This window comes from Passer domesticus, chromosome 12 (genome assembly GCF_036417665.1).
Source record: "Passer domesticus isolate bPasDom1 chromosome 12, bPasDom1.hap1, whole genome shotgun sequence".
Lineage (NCBI taxonomy): Eukaryota > Metazoa > Chordata > Aves > Passeriformes > Passeridae > Passer > Passer domesticus.
The window spans coordinates 20,598,411-20,622,895 of NC_087485.1; the positions used below are offsets into that span (position 1 = coordinate 20,598,411).

Genomic DNA, 24,485 nt, shown 5'->3' on the forward strand with positions numbered 1-24,485 from the left:
ACTCTTTTTACACGCTTGTCTTCTCACTGGGCTGGCATTGTGGCTTTAACTACTTTTTCCTTTTTTCGGCATTATTAAGAACAAGGTTTTTTTCTCTCCTTCAATCCTGGCCATCTTTCATATTTCCACATAGGATTCAAATTGTACTTTGATTCATTAGCAAAATGACACTGAAATTGAAGGGCATTTTGAACAAAAAACATTGTTCTGGTTTTGTGGAATATCCTTTCCTATAGACCTCTGCCTCTCCTTCTCCTTCCTGTGCACCTAGCTCCTGCAGATAGCAATATGCTCCTCATGTGCCTCTTAAATCTCTAATATTTTCCAGGTGAGAAGAAAAGTGAAGGAAATTGCAGGTCTGTTAAAGGGAGCTGAGAGGGAAGAGCATGTGTTGGCAAAGCTAAACAGGGCTGGGGCTGCAGAAAACAGGGTCAAAAAGATGGAAAGAAGTTTCTCCTTTCCTACTCCCTGTGCAAATGTGCTCAAGCTGGTGAGTAAATGGGGTACTGATAAATTCTTTTGAGTGGCTAAAGGCTTTTTGCAGTTCAGTTCCTGAAGTTCACAGTTCAAGCTTTTCCATGCGCCCCAATGCAAATGTCCAACTTGAACTTGCAGCTTTCTTACCCTTATTTATAAACTTAAAATTTCCTAGAACAATAATTCAATTAGCAGAAGTGCATGTATCCCTTCAGATGCTTAGAAAACAAAGCAGCCATCTTACCTTCAAACAAAAAATGGGTTAACTTACCCAGCAATAAGCAGAATTTTAAAAAAAATCAGTTTCTGTAAACCCACAGTAGAAAATAAACTTTTTTTTTTTGGTTTCACAGATTTGTTATTACAGATGTTCTTAACCTAAATATATGGATATGCAAAAACAAATACTGTTTAAGATATGTATAAACTTCCTTTATTTATGTCTGACACTGATTTTATTCAGACTCCAGGTTTCAAGCAGCTGGAAATGCTAACTGCAGGGCTCGGTGTGCTCCCCTGCTGCTCCCCATGCCTTCCTAGGCAGCAGGAGAGCTCAGCCTGGTTTTTGGGGGTGCATCTAACATTTTGTGAAGAGAGCTGACAATTGTATTTAGAAAGATTTCCCAGCAGTGAATGTGACCTGGGTTTAGCTTGATTCGATGTGCCATTCTTAGAGGGACCACCAGCCTAGGGCTGTGGAGGTGGGGACTCACCGAAGGCAGAAATGGGGAGTGGCAAATCCACTTTTCCCTGGCTCCGTGTGTGCTGGGAATATCAAGGTGTGGCCTGGGCAGGCTGTGAACTCACAAACACTGGCAGAAATCCGTAGGGCAGCTCTGCAGCCGCTCCAGGCTGCCCTTCCTGCCTGCCCACGCCTCCTTTGTGTGACCTGCTGTCATTCCCTGTGCAACGCTCTCCTGGAAAGATGGCACGGTGCTTTGGAGCTGCTGGAATGGGAACTGCAGTGGCTGAAGGGAATTCCAAATGTCGCCATTTATCAGCATCACGGGCTGATTTTGGTTTGAGCACTTCTTCTTTTTTTGTGTCCAACAGAAAATGCAGGTCCTGCCTCTTCTCCTCAGGCTGGCAGAAGGCTGTAGGTAGGATTTTACCCCATTTTATACCCCATTGTCTTTGGGGTATAAAGAGGCATATCCAGCTAAAGGCCTGTCCCAGTTCGAGGGACTGTTTATTGACATTGACTGGACTTTTTTACAGACAGCCTGTTAGAGATTCCATTTTAAAATGGTTTAAGGTAGGTGAAATTAATTCCACAGTGGTTATTCAGGTAATCAGCCTTGGGACTTAGCCGGAGGTGCAAACACAGATTCCAGCAGGAGTTTTCCTTCAATTTTGTTTGCAGATAAGGACCATCCATCCATAGATCCTAAGGGAAGATGAACAAATGAGAAAAATAATAGCAGAATCTGATTAGTTTATGTTGAGATTTCAATGCACAAGGAAGGGAAGATACAAGGCTCTCTCCAGATCAGATGTTACTGCATTCATTTGTTAACATGCGTCCTTGAATGGAATTAATGAAACCTTTCATTATAGATCAATATGCTCTTTGACTAGAGAATATTATGGGTACCTATTGTATATGCCTAATTAGATTGAAATTGCTTTCACATTTCCTTTATATTCAAAAAAATCTGATCTCAGCAGTTTAAAAAAGGGAATTACAAAAGTCATCCCCTCTGCCATGGTGCTGGAGTCAGCAAGAGAAGGGGAAAAGGGAAAAGCTCCTGCACCAGCTCTCAGGTCTCAGCTTGGTGTCAGTTATGGCAGAGCTCACTTGTACTGCCATATATCCATAACAAAACCAAATGGTAATTCTTTCACCATCACAGGAGATTGACTGGTGTCCATTGAAGGCAACATGTTTGGACTGAGTCTCTATAATCAATTTTGGGACATACTTGTATTTTCTGTCCAAAACAAATTTCTTGATGAAATTGTTGTCAAATTAATGTGCACCACCCTCCTTCCTTATCCACACCTCCCTAAAGACATTTTCAAACAATCCTTTGCATGTCTCATTTCTTGATGGCCTTTATTACTCCTTGAATTCTCTCTCAAAACCCAGTCTTAAAATGTGTTGTCTTAGTCCCACAGCCCTATTCCCACAAAAATTAAGCCCTTAGACCTTCAGTACTAATCACTCTGCTGTGCTGTTACCTCATGCTTTCAGCTCGGTCCCTGGGGTGTTTCTGGGTTTGCTCAGGGCTGTCCCAACCGCTTGTTTCTCACCCTGTTCAGCCACCCAGGTCCCAGGCACGGCCCTGGGGCTGTGTCTGTGCTCCAGTCCCATCCTCTCCTCTCATGGCACACCCAGTCCTGTCCCTGGGCTTTTCTGAGCTCAAATGGCAGCTCTCAACCACACTCTGAAGCAGTTTGTGTACTTAATTCTGTAAGCCCCAACTCTGCAGCCAGAAGGCTCTTGCCTTTGCTCTTTGCCATGGGCCAGGTTGGATTGTTTAGCCTGGAGAAAAGGAGGCTCCCTCTCCTTAGACCTCTCTACAATTCCCTGACAGGAGGTCCTAGCCAGGCAAGGGTCAGACTCTGCTCCCAAGTACCAAGAAACAGGACAAGGGAGAATGGCGTCAGGATGCACCAAGGGAGGTTTAGACTGGCTATTACAGAAATTTTCTTCACTGAAAGTGTTGTCAAGGGCCTGTCCAGGGACGTGGTGACTCAAGCACTCAAAGACTTGTGGATGTGGCACTTGGGGACAGGGTTTAGTAGTAGATTTGGCAGTGCTGGGAGAGCAGTTGGACTTGATCTTACAGGGCTTTTCCAACCTAAACAATTTTATGACTTAGTGTTCCACTGTGCTATGTTCAGTGTCCCTCAGCCTCCTAAGGATGCATTGTTTATCAGCTTTCCTCCTTCCAAATTCTTTGTTTGTACAGTGGCAGCTTTTGTGCCAATTTTCCCCCTGCATTTGCCTGGAGTTATTGGCAGAACTAATTAACCACAGAATATAAAAGCCTTGTTCTCCAGGCCGGGTGGTGCTGTCCCAGAGCAGCACCAGTGCTGCCTTGGGGAACAAGCAGAGCATGGGCTGCCTGAGGATGGGCAGAATGTCTTCACAAAGAGGTACCAGGTTCATTCCAGCAGCGAACTGCAACTCTTATTGTGGAGGAGCCACGTGTTGCATCCTTCTTTGCCCTGCTCCACAGCCACATGGATGGCACAGGCTGTGCTCACAGGCTGGCACAGGTGGGGCATGGTGGATGCTGGGGGATCAGAGGGGATTTGCAGGCTCACCTGTGCCTGTCTGGGTGTGGGAGAGACTGTGAGCTGCTTCTGGGTGTGGATGGGTGCACGGGCTCCGAGTCTGCTCCCTGCTTTCACGGAGCTCAGCCACACCTGGGAACCACCCAGGAGAGGAGAACGGGAGAGGGGCAGGTGTAGTTGAGAAGGAAAGGGTCTCCCCTCCAGATCCAGCCCTGTCCTCAGCCTCTGGCTGAGCTGTAAGAGACGATTTTTCCACATGCAGAAATGCTTAAGGAACTTTTTTTTTCCTTTTTTTTTTTTTTTTTTTTTTTTTTTTTTATTCCTGGACAAATGTCTTCTCCTGACAGGAAACACGACTGGATTGAGTATAAAATGCTGGCGCTGTCCCTGCCGCCCAGCCGAGCCCCGTGTCCGTGTCCCCACGCACGGAGCTCCGGCGGCCGTGGGGTGGCCCTGGGCAGCTGCAGAGAGGCGACAGCGAGGGGACACACAGGGACAGGGCACCAGCGCCGCGGCATGGGCGGGGGTCCCCGGCCCCCTCGCAGCCCTGCCCGTGGGTACCTGCGTGACCGCGAGGGTGCGGAACGACCGTGGGGAAGGGATACCCGCCCCTGCCCGGGCACGGGGCCAGGGCCCGGCTGCCCTGGGCTCCGTCCCCGCTCGTTCGGCGCCTCCAGCCCCAGCTGGAGCCCAGGAGCGGGGCCTGCGGGAGGGCAGGGCCGGGGGCTGCGCTCCCCCTGGGCTGGGGGAAGGGACAGGAAAATCGAGACGAAGCAACAGCCTCCAGCTTTTCCCTTCCTCTAATCTTGCTTCACTCCCCTTGCTCCCTCTCCCTCCCTCTCCCCTTTCCCCTCCCTCCCTCCCTCTTTCTAATTCCTGCCACTAGCTCGGAGCCTCATTCAGCAGCCGCTGCCGCTGGAGTGTAATAGGCTGAAGATGCTGCCGAGCCCTGTCCGCGGCCACTTGTGAATGGGACTTGCCTGGTGTCCCCGCTCCGCAGGCGGCCGAGGGACGCGGCCAGCCCCGCGGGACGCGCAGGTGAGCGGGGAGCCCGCGGGAGGGCAGGGAAGCGGCGGGGGCTGAGCGTGCGGCAGCTCGGAAAGGAAGGGAAGGGAAGGGAAGGGACCGGGGGGATGCTCGCGGGCCCCCCGAAGTTGGCGGGGCCGGGCCGGTGTGCGGAGCCGAGCAGAGCCGAGCGGGGCCGAGCGGAGCCGAGCGGGGCTGGGCGCTGCGGCGGCCGCGGGGCCCCGGGGCGCGCTCGGCTCTCCGGAGCGAGAAGGAAAACGCTCTGGCAGACGCTGCTTTATTTCTTTTTTTTTTTCCTTTCTTTTTTTTTTTTTTTTTTTTCCTCCCTTCAGTTCTTGCTCGGGGGCGGGGAGGGGGAGGGCGAGCGTTTGGCCGTTTTAAAATGTTCCTCCGGAGAAGCAGATGCCGAAAGCCCCGAACTGAAAATCTTTTACTTGCGCCGTAGCTCGCAGGCACGAAATGGATATGCAGGAATTAGGAGTGCATAAAATGAAGGATATTCTAGCCAGAATTAAAAAGGCAAAGACTTTGATTTACACCCTTTCCCCCCCTCTCCTCTTCACCCTTTATTTATTTAATTAATTATTTTGCTGGCTTTCAAACACATTACTATTCACAAGGTACCAAAATGGTCTGTCTCTAGCATGGGCTAGTCCAAAAAGCATTAGACTCCTGGGTGATGCATGCATAAGCACATCCCCAAGGAAGGTAAAATAGATCAGGCTGCGGGTCCCCATAAATACCATTAAGTTCAGAATAAAAGTGCTTCCTGTGCAGCCCTTCGGGAGCACATACAGCAGTCTGACATCATGATACAAGTGCCTTCACCTCCTATAGAAGTCCCCCTTTATTGTCTACTTTTTAAATATTCATTTGGTGAGGAGAGAACCAGTATATGCTGGGAGAGCTTCTTTGTACCACTGCTACAAAGGACAGAGTGGCTGTGTAACACAGTATTTACCTACCCAGATATCTGTGACAAAGGAACCTCTTTAGCAAATGAGGTCACTAATTCAGAAATTGGCCCTTTATGAGGAGAATGCTCATTTCTTTTTCACATTCCAATTACTAGCAAGTCTCTAGGAAAGACTTTCTTCCTGTTGATTTGTGATGGTGATACGATAAGGTTTTCACAGACTCCGTGCCTCTCTATTAAGAAATTCAATGTTTTGAATTATTTAATAATGGAACTGTTGAACAAGAGAGGCACGGCCGGGCTCAGGAGCAGGGAAGCATAAGCATGCGTTCAGGAGATGTCCGTCTCCTTTCCCCCCCTTGCTCTTCCATCTGCCTCAGTGTTTCCAAAGTCTGTGTGATTCTCCAGGTAAACACTTTGTTCTCCTTTTCCGTGCTGGCTAAGGGGTCCCAATGAATAAATTGCCTTTCAGTGCAGAAGTCCTGCAATAATTAACGCGACATCTGCCTCAGCAGGTCTGTCCGCCGAGCTTTGGAACACAGATCGATGCTTGTGCTCGGCCCTTGGGCTGGCTTTATAAGCAGAGATGTGTGTGAGTCCGTGGCAGGGGAGCTGCAGATGTTTGCTTGGGAGCAGCAGATCCCTGCCAGGGCTGCACGGTTCCTGTGGCCAGGAGAGGGGCAGGCAGAGCAGGGGAAATGGGCAGCAGGAGGTCTGGTCTGAGCGTCATGCCTCAACACACCAGGCATTCTTGGAGCAGGTTTCTGAGTCTAGAAAAGTCTGTGCTCTAGAAAACAGAAGTTCCTGGCTGCAGTTCAAAAGCAGTTCTCCTGCCTCTTGCAGAAGAACAAAACAAAGTTGTAGAACTAAGAACAAGATATTCAGTAAAAGAATTGGAAATCCTCTAGGAAAATTTTACCTAAAGGACATCTTTCTTTGGCAGGCTCTTGTTTTTAGGCCCTGAAATAGGATTTTCTTTTTCACCTCAGCCTTGCACATCAGAGAATGAGCATGGACAGAGAATGCTATTTATAGGCTTCTCCACATTAACTTTAACTTTACTACAATTATAAGTGTTGCCTGTCCGAAGAAATCAGTAGGAAGTAGATTACTTCATTAGCAGAAACGCTGCTACAATAGGACACACCAGGGGATAAGTCATTGCAATTTATCAGCAGCAGTTTCAGAGGAAAATATGTATAGAAATGGTTGATTGAGAGATAGAGCAGTTAAATTAATTTTTCTTCTGCATAAAAATATGGGGAAACTGCGAAGATTGGAGTGATTTCTGTGATTTATCTGATAAAATGCTTTAAAGTGTATAATGTGATTTCAGCTTCAATTAATATGCTATTCTGACAACATCTGACATATTTAATTTAGTGTAAGGAACATATGTGAAGTTCAGAGTTACAGTAGACTGAGACCAGCATTCTTATTTTCTGCAACTGCTCTAACATAACAGCATAACTTGACAAACAAACCTTTGAGTGATGAGAATTCCACAATAGAAGCTCAGACATCATAAAAATTTCAAATAATCTCACTTAAAATTGGCATATCTTCTTTTTGGTGAACCCCCTAACTGAATTTTGAAACCATTTTGTGAGCTGGATGTTTAGCAAAATATCTTCAGTATGTGAGAAGCGGAGGTCTCATCTGGAATCAATTAATTTGAAGCAGTTTAGCAACATACTTCCTGGACTTTGTGTGTGTGTGAGTTTTTCTACCAGCATTTTAAGCTAAAATCTCTGTACAATTTCCTATGCCATAACCATTTTTATGTTTTTAATGGCACTTCAGCTTTCATTGTTTCTTTGTTGGGACCAACGCAAGGCTTGGGGACAGAAATGACATAGTGGCCATTGATTTAAATGGAGATTGGGTTGGGCGCTTTGTCGGGGTGAACTAAGAGGACTTTATGGTCATTTTAGGCCATCTGTATGTCTGTACGTCAGATGCGTTATCCTTTACCGGTCGGGGAGCACTGTACCCCCCTGCTTTGATACAAGCTGGACATGGAGTAAAACCCTTTCATAGTATTTTAGGGGGGAATGTAGCAGCCCCGTGTCGGGGTTTGACGCTGAGGACTCAGACTGTGAGGCAGGCGGTCCGCGGTGCGTTGTCCCCGAGGAAGGAGGGCTCGGATCGCTCGGGAGGCTCGGGAGGCTCGCATCGCTCGGGAGGCTCGGGAGGCTCGCATCGCTCGGGAGGCTCGGGGGGCTCGCATCGCTCGGGAGGCTCGGGAGGCTCGCATCGCTCGGGAGGCTCGGGAGGCTCGCATCGCTCGGGAGGCTCGGGGGGCTCGCATCGCTCGGGAGGCTCGGGGGGCTCGCATCGCTCGGGAGGCTCGGGGGGCTCGCATCGCTCGCATCGCTCGCACCGCTGCGGCTGCTCCGCGGGGCTGGCGCGGCCGCGCTGCGGCGGGCGGCCGGCAGGGGGCAGTGCTGCCCCGCGCCTTCCCGGAGCGCTCCCGGTTCTGTTCCCGCGCCGGGAGCATCCCGCGGGATGCGGGATAGACCCTCCGCCTGTTCCCGGAACTGTTCCCAGTTCTGTTCCCGCGCCGGGAGCATCCCGCGGGATCACGCCCGCTCCCCCCGGGGTTTTGCAGCCCTCCAGCCGCTGACCGCCTCACCTGCGGCCGCGCGGCCCCGTCTTGGCTCTGGCGGAGGAGTTTTGGGGCGCTGGAAGTGCGGATTGTCTGCAGACAAGCTGACTCTACAGCTGGAGGTTGGGCGTGGAATAAGAGCGCGGGCCCCTCTCGGGAGGTTTTTGCTCGCTCTCGTCCCTTTTCAAAAGCAGAGTCGGTTCACGCCATGCCAAGAGTTCAAAGGTGGAAAAAATGATACAGCGAAACAAAATGTATTTCTTTCAGAGATGTTATCGAGTTTGAGAGGTCTTAGAAAGACATCCTTGATAGGAGGGGAAAAAAAAAAAAAAAGGAAAGGAAAAAAAGAGACATATTAAGCCAAATTGGACAAGTTTTATCTGTTCACATTCAGGTCAGTGGAGCTTACAGTTGAAGGACTGAGAAAAGCAAATTGGACCAAATCACTTCCGTATATCCTGCAGCACCTTAGAATACAAAATATGTTGTTACTACCCACAGAATCACGGAATGGTTTGGGTTGGAAGGGGAATTAGAGTTCATTTCCTTTTACCCTCTGCCATAGGCAGGGACACCTTCCATTATCCCAGGCTGCTCCAGAGCCCATCCATGCTGGATGCTAACCAGCAAGGACATATATGATTATCTACATTTGGAATAGTTGCAGGCATGGAAGGAGGCTTATTCCAGCTGCCTTCTTCTGATGTTCTTCTAGTCATCCCCTTTGAGGTGTTCCTACAAACTGGACCTTTGATTTTACTCAGACCAACCACATTGCTTTGTTTAAGAAGGATATACCATAATAACAGTACAGAACTCCACAAAATTGCAGAACATCCAGTGGGTGCAGCCACAGAAGTTCATTAATGCGCCTAATCCAAGTTCTTGCCTACAACAAAGCCAGGCAGCACAGTGCCATGACAGCTGTACAGTTTTCTGTCAATGGCCTGAGAGAGACTATTCATTATCTTGGAGAAACAACCCTTGGTGAGAGTGTCAGTGGCTCCTGCAGAGGAGGGCACATTTCCTGCGCAGGAGTCCTGTCAGTGCCCATCCTCTGTGCTGCACGGCAGGGAACAGCTGCTCCCTGTGCTCAGGCTGGGAAGGAAATCTCGAGCTGCCAGGGCTGCTCAAGGCCCTCCCGAGGAGATCCTGCATGGCAGGGGCAGCAGCAGGAATATCAGCAGGGACTGCACAGGGGCAGCAGCAGGAATATCAGCAGGGACAGCAGCAGGAATATCAGCAGGGGCAGCAGCAGGGACAGCACAGGGGCAGCAGCAGGAATATCAGCAGGGACTGCACAGGGGCAGCAGCAGGAATATCAGCAGGGACAGCACAGGGGCAGCAGCAGGAGCAGCAGAGGTGCTTCCCTAGCCAACAGGAATTCAGAGATGAGTGTGTGGAGCCAGCAGCCGTGCTGCTGAGCAGTGCCCGGGGGAAGGTGACATTCAGGCTCTTTCTGCCTGCCAAAGGCATCGGGGCTCCTTCCCTCATGGCTTGGGTGGTGTGATGGCTCCCAGGCATCCCTGTCCCACCAAGCTCTGCTGGCTCCACAAGCCATAATTTAGCTCCTCGGTTTTGAAGTGCTGGGTTAAGCAAATTCTAAGGGGGTTTTGTGTGTGTGGTTGGTTGTTTTTTTCCCTCCAAAGTTTGGCAGTGAGTGAGAGCCCTCTCCCTTCTGAATCAGCAAGAGTTCATCAGAATTCTTAACTGGAGTGCAATGGCAGGCAGAGTTGGAGTAGTAGAAATCAATGTAAATGGATTAAAAGAAAAGGACCAAGTAACCAAATGTAAAAAAGGAGCCACAATTTTCCAGAGTGATTGGTGAACAGTTCAGCAAGAGGTTTCCAAATATAATTCATTATTATAATGATGTTTGATTGTTCATCAACAGGTAGACTTTAGCCACATTATAGATAAACTAACAGAAATTGTGGATCATGGAGCATAATAATGCAGACAAAACTAGACAGAACTTTGCTATGTGAATGTCAGCTGTAGGAAATGCCTGTCTAGACAGTAATTGCAATTAAGGTTTCATGAAATGGTGTTGGTGTAGACTGACACTGTTGCCGTGAGCCCCCAGTGATACTGTGAGGACACCAGCCCCTGCTGGGAAACACTGGAGAGATGAGCAGGAGGAATTTTATTCAAAAATCCTTGAAAACAGAGTTCTTGTGTTTGTGAGCTGCACAGCACTGAGCATTTAACTCCCCTGTCTTTGTGTGGTGCACCTGGTGCAGGTTTTTGTGCCCTATGAGCAAGCTCAGCCTGGCTGGATCAGGTTTGTCCCTGGATCCTGTCCTCCAAACCCAGACAGGCAGAAAGTCAGTGCTGTGCCCTCTCACAGCCCCACTCCCTCCCACATGACCCCCTAATCACACAGTCTGTGCTAGCCTGGGAAGCCAAATCCCATTGAAGGGCTGCTTCTTCTGCCCCACATTTTAGTGTTCCTCCTTTCACATGAGGTATTCCAAGGGAGAGAGTCACGCTTAAGGTTAAACTGCTGCCATATAAACTCTGGTTCAACATAATTTTGATCCCAGTGAGGTTGCTGATATATACTTTTAAATAAAATCAAACTTCAGAAACACATTAATTGGTCTCAGTGGTTAAGTTAAATAGTTAAATACATGCATACATATCATTCTGCCAAGGCAAAGTCATTAGTTCAGTGGAAAGCAGAAATGATGGCTCTATTGGAATCAGGAGACTAAACCCTATTTCCATTAATGCTAACTGTTTTATTAATACATGCATGTGTCAGCATTAAGTTATAAATTTAAATTGTCTGCCCCTTCTTGATTTAAAGTAATTATCTCACTGATCTTGGCTGCTGAATGAATAACTCTGTTACTCTTTTCATCTTTTATCAACTAAGGTTTTTTTGGTTTTGTTTTTGGTGTTTTTTGGGTTGGGTTGGTTTTTTTGTGTGTTTGTGTATGTAGACATTGCATGGCAAATAAAAGAAATAGAGCTTGTGCAAAGTTGGCTAGCATTTGACACATTTATAGAAGTGACTGGAAAACTTTGATGGAGGTAACAGGTAAAAATTGCCATTTTCATATTGCGCAAGGAAAATGCCATTCAAAAAGTTTATCCCTAATTTTTGACACAGTTTAATTTGATAAAGAGAATCCTGAGGCAAATACAGGACTTTGAATGGCATTTAGAAATTAAGAAATGTCTCATTAGAATAGAAAACACAGTTGAAATGTTGGATTCAATCTCACCCTCCTCAGAGCAGTGCTCCCTTCAGAGACCTGACCACACACTGGTACAGTTAAAAATTTCTCAGCATCACTCAGCTCATGGTAGACCACTCAAGACAAGGTTTTAGTGCATTTTTTGCTTTCAGGGCACTTCCTGTTCAGGCAGGAATGGCTGTGAGCTGTTTTCCAGGAAGGAGCAACATTTGAGCAGCTGAATGCTGCCAGGTTAATTCAGCACATCTAGAGCACTGATCAAACCCTCCCGTCCCATATTGCATGAGCCACAGGGATCAGCAGCTTGGTGGAATTGAGAATCACTCCAACATTTACCAGTGCACACAGATAACAGACATTTTTTTATGATAATGGCCCCTTCCCATTCTCTTTCAGGATATTTTTCTTGCAATTGAAATTCCAGAGATCTTCAATATTTCACATTAGTGAAAAGTCACTGTTCATTCACAGTTTCAAACCAATTTCTCCAGATGTAAGAGGTTCCAAAATTTTGAAAAGCAGACGAATAATAATTTTACTTGGGGCTCTGAGTCAAATAGAAAATTTTGTCCAGTGCTGATTGTTGCCTTTTTATTTGTTACTGTTCAATTATAGCTGGAATAGCTGGGAGAATATGGCTGATTAGTATGCATTTCAATTCTTTTTAGCACGATGGCAATTTCCATAGCATTTCTCTTTCTAAAGGAAGAAAAAAACAGAGCAGGCAGTGGCATTTGCATGCAAACAATTTGTCATTTACATACAAAAGGGCTGATTAGGTAGCAATACATGTGGCTGTAGGTCAGACAGCCTGTAGGTCATAATTGCTTTTTCTGTCCTTAAAATTATTAATTTTGTAATATTTATATGAAAAAATTATAAATTCATTATGTTCATGTTTCAAGTATTGAGTTACAAATCCTCTTGGAGATCTCTCGTGTTCTGTGGTGCTTTGGCTGCAGCCCTGTAAGTGAAACTGGTTTTAGCTGATCCCTTGCTCAGTGCTTCCCAATCCAGTGCTGCAGGTCACAGTCCACTGCCCTGGACAAACAAAGCTGATTTGGAGCATTCAAAGCTAATTGGGGCATCTGCCTGCCCTGGCTCACAACAACCACGCACAGCAGCTGAGGCTGATGTCTCTGTGCCTTTGGAGTCCTGCCTGTGCTCCTGGCCTTGGCTTGGGGTCTCTCAGGTTCCTGCACCTTCAGCTGGAGTTCGCTCACCTTGCTGAGGTGTGCATGAGGTTCCTTACCCCTCAGTTTGTCAGATCCTGCTCTCCCTGTGCAGTTCCAAATCTAATATTCAGTGAACATTTCACCCCCAGACTTTCCCACTTTGCATTGCAAACTTTGCTCTGTCCTGCCATAACCTCACCTTTAGCAGGTACAGCAGCCTCTTCTGACCTTTCTTTTTTTAATTTTCATATTTTTCCTTGACTCAGCCCGCTCCACTTCTGTTCAAAAGTGGAGACATTCTTCTCAGCTTCCTTAGGTCAGGCTTATTCAGGCTTATTTGCCTTCTCTGACTCTTCCTACTACCTGAATTAAGCAAGGTTTCCACGTCCAGCCTGCAGGACAGTCACACCCTCAGTACGAGCTTGGAGCTGATGTCCAGTGACCTTCTGCTGACATTATTTCCCTTTTTGGATCCAACAACAAAAGCTTATTTGTCTGTGTATTTATCTCAGCAGATGTCAAAGTGCTGGGGGCAGCTAAAATTAAGTCTTGCTACATTCAATGACTTCAATAATTATTTACTTAATGACAAAGAAAACTCCACATTGAAATGAGGCAAGAGTGTGATCGGAGAAATACCTGAGCACTCTCCTGAGAGGAAGTGGGAACCAGCCCTGCTGCCTCACTGGAGAAGTGCAATATGCAGCTGTCACATGGAACTAGGACATGATGAACTCATTGGAAAAGGTAGCACAAGGATTCACTCCAGGCTGCAGTGAAGGGTGTCATTCTGGAGCATCACAAATTACCAAGTGGCTGCTGGCTTGGGCTTTAAAGGAGCAGTCAAAACACGTGAGGAAAACTGAAAGTCAAAAGTCAAATTGCTGATTTTTTTCTTCATGGCATGGACTTGACATTGAGTTACACCTTATTGTGTCCTTCAGTGTGGATTTGTACTTTTGGAAGGCACTGGGAATATCCACCTTGGTTAATACATGCTCAGAACTTTGTAATTGTGGCAAGTAGCCTTTTAAAATTATTTTAACGAGCGGTTGAGTTTAAGCTGTTTATCAGATGTCTGCCCCTCCCGTTAAATTCAGATGGGTGAATCTGTTCTAAAGCAGGAAAGTGGTGCTGGAGTCCATGGGGTTAATCACTGACAGTGGGATTATTGAGCAGCATCCCTTAATGTGGCATTTCAGGGACTTTTGGTGGTTACACTGAGTTTGTGTTTGAGTTTAGATGGAGCTGTGCATCCCAGGGCTCAGCCAGGTTTTGGTCCTACCAGTGTTAGGAATGCTCTCAATACTCCATCAAATGGATGAAATTGCACTAGTACATGTTTAATTATCCAATCAAGTTGAAATGAGTTGGGCTGAAATAATCAATTCTGCAGAGGAAGTGCCAGCTCTCAGATTTACCAAGATTTGCAGTTGCTCTTTGTAATGACCTTGGCTTTTTCAGGATGAGCTGCAGGTCAGGGAGGGTGCTCCTGGAATTTCTGCCTTCCAGACATCCTGAGGGCTCCTACCAGACTGTGCAGTGTCCCCCATCACTGAGGGGCTGGGTGCAATTCTGTATTTTGATCACAGAGCTGTGAAACCCTGCTTGTAACTATCCCCACAAACAGTCTGGGGAGCAGCTCAGCCTTTATGGTATTTCCCTTCAGAAATGAGTAACCAGAAGTAATTTCTTGGAAGCTGTGCATTATAGGAGAGCTACCAAAACTCAGGACTTTTAACTTCTATTTACTTTTTTCTGCCCAAAATTTACAGAAGGTCATTGATACTTTATTAAGAAAACAAAGTAAATTAAATTAATTATGTCTACAAAAGACTGTTCCATTGCTATTTAATAATTTTGCCTACTGGAGGGGAGAAGGAGAATGTTTTTGCTGAGAGGCATCTCCCATCTGGAAATCACATCAATTTTTACTAGAAATGAAATAATTCAAAATAAACTGGAGTAAAGTTGTGTTTTAACTGTTTACATGTTCTTTAAAGCATACTATATTTAACCCATAATTGCCTTGGGCATTTTATTACTCTGAGCTAATGAATGCTAATTGCCTGTTGAACTGGAGATCAGCAGCTCCTCCTTTAACGCTTTTCACGGGTGTTACCAGGAGTGTTGGCTCAAAGAAGAAGGTTTCCCATTTCTCATGTTAGTTATATGTGCAGCTCCTTTGGCTTTGTGGACAATGTATAAAATTGTGCGTGCATTGACTCCTTTTCTCATTCTTACTAATTCATTATACACATTTCCCCTCCGGGCTTTACAGAAGGCCCCAAGTTTTAGTTTCCAACAAATCAGAAACTTCCCAAGAAATTTTTAAGAACTTATTAAGCATTTTAATGTAAATACATGAATTTCCATCTACATCCTCATGCCCCAAAATAATTTGCCTGCTATCTAGGGGAAGGCAGGCATGCTCGTTATGCTTTTCACAGCCTGTATCCTGTGAATTGAGATGTCACTCTGCATGACAGGGATCCTTTCCCTAGCTGTGCTGTAAAGGACAGATGCCTTTCTGCCGTGAAAGACCAGAAAAGTCCTGTTGCAGAACTGTTTTTGCCACATCTCAGTAGTCTGGTGGGGTCATTTCCATCATCCATGCAACTGCTGCTAAAATTAGGGATGTATCCATGGCTGTTTTGTTGGAGCTGTGTAGGAAACTGAGTGAGAGATTGCTATATATTAATTATGCCTTCTAATTATGTCCTTTTAGTAACCTCCTCATGTCCCGAAAGAATCTTAGAATGAATGAAGGGGAGCCTAATTCCTCATTTATGTGGAGGAATTATCTCAGTAATCATATTCAGAATGGCAAATCAGCTGAGAGCACAGTGTCTGCATTGACTAGTTTCTGTTTTTCTGCAGGCAGCACGACCAGGGCTTTGACTTGGTCATGGAACAGATTAATTCATCCAGGTACTTGATTTTCCTGTTTGAGGAGTGTTCTTTTACCTGACTAGAGGGGTCTGTGCCCACTCCCATTTCTTTTGGGGGGAATTGTTGGGAAGCATGGACGTGATGAAATCTCTTGTACAACCAAGGCAAACCCCTTTGCTTCTCAGCAGCATTTCTATGTCTCAGTGCCATGCCATCCAAAGAGCAGCTCCCAAAAAATGCTTTTAAGAGAGGTTGATTTGACTGGGAAATAATTTCAGCTTGTCTAGAAGAAAGAGGTTCAGCCTTTCCATGAACATCCCATCCAGTCTGGTACAGGGAGCCTCCTGACCTGCCATGCCTCCTGTGCTCCTTCTGGAGCAGCATTCCCAATGATGCTGTGGGGCTCACTCGGCAATGCCAGAAGGCTGCCTGCAGTCTGCTGCTGGTGCCAAAGGGGTTAAACCCGTGTGGGCCAGTTGTCTGTGCGGAGCTGCAAACAGCCTCAGCCGACATCAAAAAGGGAGTGCAGCGACTCCTTGATCAAAGCTCAGGTAATTGAATTATTTGCCTTCATGAATCAAGGGGTCCTTGAACAAGCTCGGGATGCCTGGATATTAGAATATGGGAAATTTATTGTTGCACTCCTTCTAATGTTCCAACATCAAAGAGAGCCCGTTCCTATAAACAAAGCAGTGGGGAGCCAAAAAATTCAAGTAAAAGCTAATGTGGAGAGGCTCAGTTTTCTAAGGTCTTTGTAAGCTGGAAATTAAGATGATTCCTGTGGGGTGAGATATTTACCACTGTGCTTCTTTGTGTCTGTTTTATGTAAGAAAACATCTGTCCCACGCTGGAATGCTCAGCTCCCCGCTCCTCAGTTGCCGCCGTTTTCCCTGTTCCTCAGTTTTGGGCGATGTTTCGCATTTTGGGTTGCAAATCTCTCTGTGCCAAGCTCTAAGCGGCTCTCTGACCACGTCACGCTTTGAGATTCTAATTAGCACGTCGCAATTAGCCCGGGCACCCCTGTGCGGGGGCGGCTCCCGCGGCACGCCGGCCAAAAGCCGGGATAAATAAATTCGGGAGGGAGCGGAGCCCAGCCCGGGCTCCCGCAGCCTCTCGGGGCGGCAGCGATGGCTCGCAATCCGTGAGGAGAAAGGGGACCGGCATTTTTAAACCCCAGCCGCGGCAGGGAAGCCTGTGCTGCCACCAGAATGGATCCTCCGCCCGCAAAACTAAATGTCGCTTTATTTCTGGGGGAGAGGAACTCCTTTGTATCTTTCCCTTCTCTTTTCATTTTAGCATTCTCTTTTCTCGGTCTGCCACATCTTTTTTCGCAGCTGGGGCCTGACCCCTGTTGTTTCCTTGTTCATGGAGCAAACATAAAATGCTAGAATTTCTTCTGGTAAGTGCCAGCCTCGGTGTGTGTGTTGTGTTGATGTGCTACGTCATTTCTGCATAAAAACTCTCTCCTTGCCTGTGCTGCCCTGGGTTTGGGTGTGCTTTATTCACAACCTGCACCAGTCCTCTGTGTGAAGCTGCTGCTGAAGGCAGTGAGATGTGTCTGTGCTTCCTCATGTCTCAGCAGGAGCCAAAATAAATTAGTGGGAGACAAATCAGCAGAGAGAGGAAACAAATGCAGTCACTATGTGCAGTGACAAACGTTTCTGAGAATGATATAAAAGTTATCTAAATAGAAAATAAAACAGTGGTTCATTCTACCTGTTTGTATTTACCTGTGAGATAACAGACACAAATTTCTAATGATGCAGATCCTTTTGCAAATGAAATTTTTTTTCTTTAAAAATGCAATGGAAATATTTTAGAGGAAGGACTGCAAAATGCAACATATTATAAATAAACTGCTTAATTATTTTATTCAACACAGTGAATAATTAAGATAGCAATGCAGTATCCTGCAGCTCAGTGGTGAGGAGCTCTACAGAGAATTTTGTACGAAATGGTGAGAGGATGCTTGGAGAGATGTTCCTCTACTTGGTGTAAAGGTGTAACCTTCATCTATTGATTAACTGTAGAACAGCTTTATCAGCTCTGTGCATATGAGTTCCCTACAGATCACAGAGTTTAATCAACTGAGCTCTATTTTAGTGACATTCCAAATTCCTACAACAAAACCCAGGAAACTGTTATTGGAATAATGTTTAATTTGAAACTTTTAAAACCATTGGGTCCCATTTTTCAGTTTCTTTAATTTGGACAGGGAACTTTTAAGCCTAAAATACCTTGCTTTTCATTTCCATGAAGTAAACATGATCAGTTTATTACCAGGTGAAAATCCTATTCCTTATTTTCTGACAAGTCAACCACAGAAAGGTGGTTATTTCGCTCAAAGGGAATTTGCTTCCTTAGGATTTCCAGTAGCATTCAAGACAGCCAGGCAGGATTGCCAAAAAGTTTTCCAGGCCAGGTTGGATGGGGTTTGGCGCAACCTGATCTTGTGGAAGGTGTCCCTGCCCGTGGCAGGGGGTGATTTTTAGGATCCTTTCCACCCCAAAGCATTCCATGATCGTGTTTGAGAACACGCACCCCTCCTGGGTGTCAGTTACAGAGCTCCTGTGAGCTCCAGAGCTCAGGGGTTCCCTGGGCAGTGGGTGAGGCAGTGGCAGAGCAGAGCTCATGGTCGTGCCATTACCAGAGGAGGAGGAATTGATTAGCAATAACACACTTCATTAACATTGCACTTTCTCAATCATTGTAATTGAGGTTCTTCCCCTAAAACATCAAGTGGATCAGGTTTTGTTTCAACCAAATCAATCTAATGTGTTAGAATTTACATAATTTCCTCTCATTTCGTTTATGGAGCAGCAGGAATTTTAATTTGCATTGTCTGTATAGTCTATAATCAAAGTGTTAAGAGCACAAGGTTTATTCATTACGTATGGCATGTGGTGACAAATTTACATAATGGGCTACATCTTGCTGAAATGTTCCTTCTTTCCCCACACCCACCTTGGCAATTTTGTCTATAAGTGATTTTCTATAAACCTGGTAATTCAATTACACAAGACTTTGAGTCCCTTGGAATATTTGGTGGGGATGAGTACCCCTATAAAAATTAAAAAGTGGATAAAATATCGTACTGAAAGATGACAAGGGCTAAGGGAAATCCTTGAAAACTGGGTTGTGTTTCCTGATTTAGGGAGAAAGCTGATATAAACCCATTGTTACTGTAGAATGAAGATGAATATTTAGAGGATGAATAGAAAGGTGCCTTTTATGTTTGCTTAGTGGCAACTCCTACACAGACTCCTTCCTATGAAAATTTCAGGTCTAAGTTAGGGACTAAAAAGCCATTAAGCTATTAAGGTGTTGTAAATGAAAGCTTCCATCATAGACTACTCTCTGCCAAGGCCAACATTTGCTTTATGAAAATGAAGTGCTTAGCACAATTTAATTTTTTTAAATAGAAGATTATTATATTTCAGTACTAGAGAAAAAAAAATGTAGGAGCTAAAAATATTATCTAAATGAGGGATGTAATGCATCCTTTGGTTTGGATACCCAGGCCCTTCACGGAGCATCTCAGAGCACAAGAGCTCTCATTTACATCTTCAGTTGGTGAGATTTGGATGTGGCACATTTTCATTCTCTCTTTTGCTGCCTGGGGATAGTCAGACTAAAATGTAGGAATTTACACTGATTTCTATTTTATCCAGCTATCTTACAATCCAACAGTATAAGCAATATCTTCTATGTACTAACATGTGCAGAAATTCAGGTAGTACAAGATTTATCTACCTTTGATCAAAGCAAAGCTCCTGACAGAAATGCAGAACATCTTTAGATGTTGACAGCCACACTCTTTGTAAGAGAGTACATGGACAGGTGTTTCAGTCTTTTTAGGAAGCATTCATACAGATAATTTTGTTAACACATCCTTAAATCCCTCATCTGAGGTGAAGAGTTTAAAACTCTCAAAGTGCATTGTATTATTTTAGCTAAGAAAAGGGGCTGTGGGTGTAATACATGCATGATGACTTGTGTTTGCAAGTTATGTAAGGAGAGGAGCAGACACAGATCTGACATTTGAATCATGAATCTTTCAATCTCTGCTTGAAACTGGAGTGAAACTTTGACAAGACTGTTGGCACCCAAAGTCTGCCAAAAGGCTTTTAAACAGAGTTCTGTCACTGTGGATGCAACAACTGCAGACAGGAAAAAGGAAAGGGAGCACTCTGAGTTCACATTACCAAAGTTTTAAGAATAATGCCTAGAGAGAGGTTCCTCAGTTGGTTAAGAGAGGTGCAAAAGACAAACGGAAAACCACTTAGCCTTTGAGAGAAAGAAAATCCCTGGAAAGGGGAGGCTCATTTTGCACTGGGTTCATCACTAAAAGGTCCTATTAAGGTGATTAAACTGTAATACTTTCAAGCCCTAACAGTGGTCACTTTTTTTCCTAGCTTTTCACAGAAGTTGCTGCATGTCCTGCACAGTCTTTGAAAATACCATCTCTGCTCTCCAGCTCCTCTGGCAAGACCTCTCTTGCCTACTTTTTACTTGCTTGCTTATTTTCCTACCATATCTCCACGTCTATTAAATGCTGTTGAAAAATCTGAAAGGTTCTTCCAAGGTTTACAGAGAGAGATACATAGAAAGGGCAAGTCAGTCTTGGGCGTTTCTTTGCCCCGTTCATTGTCAGGGATAAACGATGGATGCTTAGGATTCACATCCTTAGAGTGCTGCTGGATGAGTTTCAGAGGTGGCAGTGAGGGAATGTGTACAGTTTTTTTAATTGCTCCCCCTGCCCCCCCACCCATTGTGTGCAGCTGCAGGGACCCCAGACTGATCTTGAGAGCCTTGCAGAATATTCTTGTCAAATTGAAATCTCTCTTGAACCACACCAGGTTCTGGAATCTGCTCAAGCGTCAGCAAATATTGCTGGTGATTAAGCACCAGCTGAAAAAACACCCAAAAATGGGAATGTCCCCAGAGCTCCTGCTGGCCACCGGCAGGGAGCCAGCCTGTCCAGGTGACAATTGCTGTTCCCAAAAGGCCAAGGAAAACCAGGGAAAAGTTGAAATATGGGAAGGGGCATATATTAGGGACAATACCAGTTCATCCCATCTGAGGACATGCCCTCTCTGGGGAGCGGTAGCTGGAGGCTGGGGGAACCAGGAGCAGCTCTGTATTTGTATTAAGACAGGGAATTAAACCTGGGGGAACCACGAGCAGCCCTGCATTTGTATTAACACAGTGAATTAAACCAGGTGGGTCCGTTTGGGTAATCTCAGTCTGCAGCAGCATCTCTGAACTGGCTCTGTCCTCTTTCTAGGGGAATCAGAGCTGCTGAAGTCTGAACAGTGCACTCAGCCTGCTCCTGCCATGAGAATAAAATGCAATAGTCAGGGCAATATATCTTAACCCAGCTCAGCAGCTCCTGGCTGCTGCAGGTGCTATCGCTCCCAGCCCGCTCCCTGCAATTTCAGATACAGTTTTTCTTGTCCATGGCTTCAGCAGCTGTCATGTAGATCAGGCTTCAACCCAAATCTCTGTCTGTGGCACTATTAGTGAATAAGAAAAATGTGTTTTACAACTCAGTGTGAGAGATGAAAGCCAAATCAGATAAAGTGTTTTACAAGTTTAGCGAGTTGTCTCTTGAAATGGCTACAGAACTTGGGCAGCCACTAAAACAAAATGTACATGAATCAGTTGAAATAGCAGCTGTTTGTTGCAAATGCTGCTATGTGCAATTAAACAGGACCACTTTTATTTTTGTAAAAGGCTATAGCTAATCCAATCAGAAAAGTGTCTAGATTCGGGTAATTAAAACACCAACTGCACCTCCTTTCTAACCCAGGGGCACAGTTTGGCAGCCAGGCAGGAGAGCAAGGGGATGCTTCACCTTTGACTCGGATGTTGTCTTTTGGACAAGACTTAGGCAGGCTTGGGTCACTCACTGGGGTTTGTACTCTTCTTCTTTTGGAACATGGAATGGGATGGTAGTTTTTTTTAATAGTATCATCCAGGGCTTTTACATTGCAAATATGTTCCTCTTCCAGAATCTGTGCTTGATTTCTCAAGCTCTATTCTTATGGCACTTTAGGTTTTCCATCTTTTAGTGAACATCTGGAGCTTCCTATACTCAAACCTGTATGCTGCTTACCTGTGATGGTGTTTCAGGAACTGCACCTTTTCAATGTCCTTCTTTGCCTACCTGAGTCAAAGTCTAGAAATTCCTGGTGTTCCTTTTTTATTCACTAGTGCATAGAGGCAATTTCTTTGATAATTTACATGATAATATAGAAGTGAAAGTAGAAACCCCTTGTCTTAAGTGCCATTATTTATAGGGTACTTTGAAACTCTTAAAAATATTGGCGTTGATAGCTTTCAAAGGAAATAGATCTGGTGGAAATAGACAAAATATTCCACTAATGGTTCTTTCTCTCCTTGATCCTGTTTAAATCCAGGGACTATACAAAAAACCCAGTGGGCTTAGACCTATTAAAACCTATTTAATAGGTTTTTGGAAACTTAGTTTTAAATCAGGAAAAGATCAGCAATATGACACTGCCCGCTCGAGAGGAAAAATGACATGTCTTGTACCTGAAATAAGTGCTACAAGTCTTTGTGAGGAAATGGCTGTATTTTTTCCCCTGCCTGATTAGATTTTATAAATATCCTGCCGTGTTCAGGTGTGTTCTCATCTGCCCATCAGCAGCACAGGGCTGTGCTCCCCTCGCAGCTGACAAGCAGCCAGCAGCTGTTAATGACAGCATTGGGATTTTTGGCACCTTTTTTACACTGCTCTGACTCGTGCCCAGGGTAATTATCTCTGGGCTCTGCTCTGTGGCACTGAGCACAGCGTGTGCATCACTGCTCCTTCCAGAAATTTCCCAAGAATTTCTTGTGATTTGAGGGGAAAAGGACCCTTCACTCCATATATGATTCATGCAGGGGTATTACCAATACCAGTTTCTTTTTTTCTGAAATGCTTTCAATGAATTTTGGGAAGGTTAGAGCACTGGGATAGGGGATCATAAGCAACTTTGTATATTATTGGCTATCAAAGGAATCCCAGCACATATTTGTGTGGAAGGCATCAGAACTTTTGAGGATGGTTAATATGGCTAAATGCAGGCAAAGGCAGAGATCATGGAGGTGTTGTACCTAACGTCTTTGTTTCATGTGAAGTTTGACTCTGCAGGAAGCTCTTTATGGGCTCCATCATAAGAGTTGAAATGTAAAATAGACTGAGCAGCGCCAGAGGCAAGAAGAAGATGGGTCCTTTTTGCTCCATATGCCCTGTCTCAGATGAAAGACAAATATAAAATTCATTCTTGCTTATAAATTTTCATCCCAATGTTGCTTCATCTTTCACCTTTTCAGTGCCTGGATCTTTTATCCTATGTCTCTACTGCCTGTTTTTCAATATCCTCATACCACGGATTTCCCTTTCACATTCTTGATCTCCTTCAGCTCCATGAGATTCTTCCTGCTGAGCTGGCTGAGGTCTGAGTGTTCACAGTGCCACATACAGTGGATTCCCAACCTCAGTTCAGGGTTTCCAGCACACTTACTGCAGGGATCCACACGGATCCTCCTTTTGTTGTTGGGTATGCATTTCTTTTCTTTACTTTTTTTTTTAAACTGTAATTCTAATTATTTCAAGCATGTTTACATGCTTCAACATTTTGAGAGTACTAAATGTTGTGCAAAACACTAAACCAGCCAGTTTAAATCCTCAGAACCAACACGGCCAGCAGGCTTTTGAAGAGGCCGTGGATTGTCCAAGGCAGTGAGTGAGGAGTGCTGGATTTCTGCTGCCCCACGAGCCCAAGTGCTCCTCAGAGGAGTTTCTCCTGAGAAATGATCAAAATATAGCTGCCACAGCTGCACAAGCTTTCATTGCCTGAACCTGCACTGACCCCTCCAAACCAGGTTGTCCTGAGCCCCATCCCAAACAACATCCTGAGTCAGTAGTTCCTTGTAAAGTCACTTGGAAGAAACACCACTGGAATGGGGACCTTTGAGTGAAGGAATACCAAAACTTGTCTTAAAAGATTCTGATCAATGAAAATAAAGAGTGGAATTTGTTTTTTATAATCAACCTGTTCAGATTTATTTGCCATCTTTCAGATCAGAGAAGGCAAATTCTATTTGCAGTGTTTTTTCTGTAAAAAATACCTGTTGTGTTCTTTCAAATTAAATATTACATGTTTGTTAAATTCCCACAGAGCCTGGGAAAACCAAGGTGTGTATATCGGATTAATGGACCTCTACCGAAATCCATAGTCTTGTCCTTACAGTTTAAGGATAAAAGTTGTAAAAATTCCTCAAAGTGTATCAGTTCACAAGATGTTCTCTGTATTTCATTTGTTTTTTTCTGACTACTTCAATACGACTATTTCAGTTCTGATTACTTGTTTCTTCATTTTAAATAGAGGAAATGTAACAATTTGATTCCCATAGTAAAATGTTCCTTAAGGAGATGTGAGAGTAACATGGAATGAGACAAAATTCAGATAAAACTCTGTAATAACATCTCAAGGAACTGTTAAGGTTTTCAAAAGAAAGAACATTAATACAGGGTAGTAATTTCTTTCAAGTATTTTCTTCAGATACTATAGAATTGCAATATTTATTTTCTTATTCCTGAGCTGTTATTATTTTCTCCAGGTTCTTTTAGGATAATGTTGTCAGGTATGTATTTTGCTCATAAATCCATTAGTTGCATCCTTTATGCAGAAAAGAAAGGACATTTACTACCTCAAAGTGATGGTTCCTCAGATGCTAAAACAGGCAAAAATCATAAAGCGACAGACTTGCTGTAATTTTAGCTACTTATTTCCTGGAAAAAAAAACCTTGAATTTTTAATTCAGAAGAAAATTAATTCCATCCCTTAGTATTCTTAGTAAATGACTCATGTAACAGTTTTCAGGCACCAGCAAATCTGTCTTCGGGTAAGACACAAGACTGAACTTCAGAG

General features: G+C 44.8%; 1 protein-coding gene across 2 annotated transcripts in view; it reads left to right on the plus strand.

The window, feature by feature from the left end:
* The first annotated feature begins 4,156 nt into the window (after positions 1–4,156).
* Positions 4,157–24,485, plus strand: part of CDH11 (cadherin 11) — an 80,986-nt gene continuing 60,657 nt past the window's right edge. The window contains exons 1-2 of one of the 2 annotated variants that reach the window (XM_064387068.1): positions 4,157–4,273; positions 4,607–4,758. The gene's annotated coding sequence lies outside the window, so the exon portion shown is untranslated. Of the gene's footprint in view, positions 4,274–4,606; positions 4,759–16,639; positions 16,943–24,485 lie in introns of those variants that run through there. The other variant, XM_064387070.1, reaches the window with a different exon arrangement.